General features: G+C 38.2%; 1 pseudogene; it reads left to right on the forward strand.

Moving 5' to 3' along the window:
• Positions 1-246: 246 nt before the first annotated feature.
• On the forward strand, positions 247-654 carry LOC148298912 (uncharacterized; annotated as a pseudogene).
• The last annotated feature ends 3,039 nt before the right edge of the window (positions 655-3,693 follow it).

Raw genomic sequence — 3,693 nt, forward strand, 5'->3', positions numbered from 1 at the left:
AGGCCATTGTACGAGAGATTGGCTCTCCTCCCAGAAAGATAAATTATCAGGAAGTCCTAGTCGAAGGTTATGGAATACCCCAAGGACAAGGATAAACTTATTGAGTATTTCCTAGATGTCACCCAAAGGAAATATGAAGGCCTGATCATAAAGGGAAGCGATGATAAGTATTGCACAAATGGGAGCAGAAAGCATTGGGGAAAACTGAAAAAAGGAGTGAAATTGTCAGAGGCGGACACCCAGAACATGGATTTAGACTTAGTGGTTATGGCAGTTTAGTATGGGCAGGGAAAGCGAAGTAAATACTTTGGTAGCTTCCTGCTAGGAGCTTATCACTAAGGAAAGTATCACGCAGTCTCCAAAGTCGGTACAGGCTTCTCTGATTAAATGATGCAGCATTTGACAGAGCACTTTCAAGACAAACTACTTGCGTAGAAGCCCGAATCCTATGCAATCTCCAAATTCATCAAACCATCACACTTTGTAAGGCCATAGACCGTATTTTAGGTCTCCTCGCAAGAAATCACTCGTTCATCTGTGTATAACTTAAGCTTCAAGGAAGGCTATGGGGGACTATCCTTACGCTTTCCTGTTTTCATTAGAATCAGAGACGATAAAAACCCAGAAGACTGCACGGGAGATGACTTGATATAACTGGCTGATCCAACAATTTGAAAGTATCCAAATTATATAAACATTCATACATATAAAATTGCATAATGTTAAATGTATAAATGAAAGAGAAACAGTATTAGGGATAATTCATTTTTATGGCGACAACTCGAACAGTATTTATAAGTCGTCTTATTCTAACTCTTGTTTAGGCCTTCTTTTAAGTGGTGAGCACTTTATTGGTTTTGGCTTTTGTAAGCTGAGCTAATTATTCAGACTCTCGACCTTTGCATTGGCTTTTGCGAGATGCATCTGCAGCATCTTGTTCTTGATGATTTCCTGGTAGAGTTCCGCTTTTACTTTCTTACACATAACCTCGTGCATTTCCGCATATTTGAGACAATCAAGCAATTCGATGATCCGATTCTTGTACATTCCGAGCTCGTAGTCTCGATCATCATCTTCAGTTTCAAGGGATTTGAGGCTATTATCTTCAGACAACTTATTCAAACTCTCAAAGATAAGCGAGATGTTGTTACTATTCTCTTCCTTCTGCTGCAGCTCCTCTTGCAATTTGTTTATATCACTCTATTTCCTAAACAGTTTTTCTTCGAGCAAACTCATCGAGCGGTTCTTCTATGTAACTTCTGCTTGGATTCGCCGCATTTCTTCATGCAATTTTTAATTCTATTGTTTCAGCTTTCTGTTCTGGTAGGCTTATTATTAGATATCTTTAGAAAGGGCTTAAGATTTCAGTAGCAGTCGCTTGTTCTATTTTGTAAGAACCCTGTTTTGAAACTGTAACGATTTTGTGTTATTTTTTGATTATTCTGGGTTATTTGTATTGCTCAGGATGCTGTTTCTCCTTTGTTGTGTGAGTATAGTTGGAGATAGAATCGATTGGCGATGGGCTTTGTTCCTGAGGATCAGATCATTCTTGCTTTTGTCTGCAGTATATAAGTTGAGACTGGTTTAAGTGTGAGCATGGTCGAAGTTAGAGGGTGTTTTATTGGGGGATATATAACAGATGAGTTGGGCTGAATAGTTATTTGTGTCTTTATCCTTTTTGAAGTTGAGTTTTGAATCTGAATTAAATTCGGATGTGCGCTTCAAGAGTTTTGGAGAGTGAAACTAACGAATTGGGGAAGTCCCGGAAAACAGGTTATTAGGGTTGTGGGTGTTTCCAGAATTATTGATATTATTTAATGAGGGCTTGGATGGCATAATCTTTATTGATTTAATTTATACACAAATCATCACCATACAAATAATACCAAACCGCATGACTCTCTCTAATAGATCTGCAAAACCACACCCCAATTACAGGACCAATGAACACAACATTCTATCACCAAATAATATGTTGTTGTTTAATTGCCAGATATAATCTAGTAATAATCTTATCATCGCAATAATCTTATATTCATTCATTCATTCAATTTGATGATCATAGTCGAAATGTGAAATATTCTCATGATAGCTTAGATTTGTCATGTAAACTTGTTATTATAGATGTCCATGCAAGTTAATGCTGCAATATTGTTCGGATCAGTCAAGTAGATCAATACCAATAATTTAATTAATGGGTGAATTTTATAATTTATATGGATATCAGGCTGTTGAAGATTAAGTATGTTTTGTGATTGTGTATCTATGTCAAGATATTTCATAGTGTTGATATTTGATAGTGTTGATGTGTTGATTGCAAGTGACTTAGATAATGCTTACTGGATTTATTGATACTAGCTTATATATCGATGATTAATGAGATATATATAATGCTTCTTATAGCTAAACTGTGAGCATCGACTTCACCCTTGTGGATAAATGGAGGGAATACACAAATACAGTCATCTATCTAATTTATGCATAGATATTGCAAGATGCATAGATATTCTTACATGATGCAATCGATATGTATGTATGCTGGCATTCTCAATCTGCTTGAACTTCGTACGAAATTGAATCACATGAATAATCCTGTCGAAGTAGAACAGACATACGAGTGTTCAGTGCATTCTATTAATATTAATATTCACTATATTATTATGCTGATACCCAAATACGGATCAATAATGCGGAAATATATCAGCCTATCAACTGTAAGCATCATGCGAGTCATATAGCTATAACAATTGTGATTCACATATCGACAGATTAATATGAACCAAATGATTTGAATAATCAAGCATGCACTTCGATTTCCATCCGAGAATCTAGTGAGCTGTTGTGCAGATCGGGCTTTCCGTTGTGGCAGTCGCAGCACTCGCAGTCCTAGGTGCATTTGAGACCTGCATTATAGCACTCGCAGTATTTCTTACAGCATCGCGATTTCTTGCAGGTGCATTTGCGGGTTGGAATATAAATTGGCACTTCTGGAAAGTAGCCAGGCTGGCGATAGTTGACAACGCTCCTCGCTCTAATGATTTCCTATTAATTTCCGTTGAGATTCCTGCAGCAGGCGCATATGCAGCTCTCATTGCACGTCTTGCCCTTGGCGAAGCATTCGCAGTAGAGCTTGAGACAGTCAATTTTAGTGCATTTGCAGCCTACATGGGTGCTTGAGTGGTGCTGGCGCGGAGAAAGATTCATTTCTGCGATAGTTTTGCGTAGGTATTAAGTATTGGGCTCGGCTTCCATTATATTGATGTCCTCGCTCTCCTCTAGTAGCTGGTCAAACAAGTCCATCTTCCTTACTTGCTGATTGAGCAACCTTTCAATTTTCTCAGGGTACAGAATTTTGTCAGAACCCGAAGAAGAAGATGAAGGGCCTGACCTAGATTTCAAATTTTAATGATGCCCCAACATTATAATTGACTAACACATATCTAAAATCTATCTCAATTTAATATATACTCCATCTCATCTTGTTTATATCCAGCGTGTCGGGCGATTGAGACGAAGGCTGCTGTTTAATTGCGCTAGATTTTATTTAAATTGTGATGAAATTTATTTGATCATTAATCGGGATCTTTTGATTATTTTGCCTATCCCACGCCTCCTCGGGGTTGGGGTTGGGGTTGGGGTTGGGGTTGGGGTTGGGGTTGGGGTTGGGGTTGGGGTTGGGGTTGGGGTTTGGGA

The sequence above is a fragment of the Brachycentrus maculatus genome, unplaced genomic scaffold (assembly GCF_059751285.1).
Source record: "Brachycentrus maculatus isolate JH-2025_06_01 unplaced genomic scaffold, ASM5975128v1 h1tg001506l, whole genome shotgun sequence".
NCBI classification, from domain to species: Eukaryota; Metazoa; Arthropoda; class Insecta; order Trichoptera; family Brachycentridae; genus Brachycentrus; species Brachycentrus maculatus.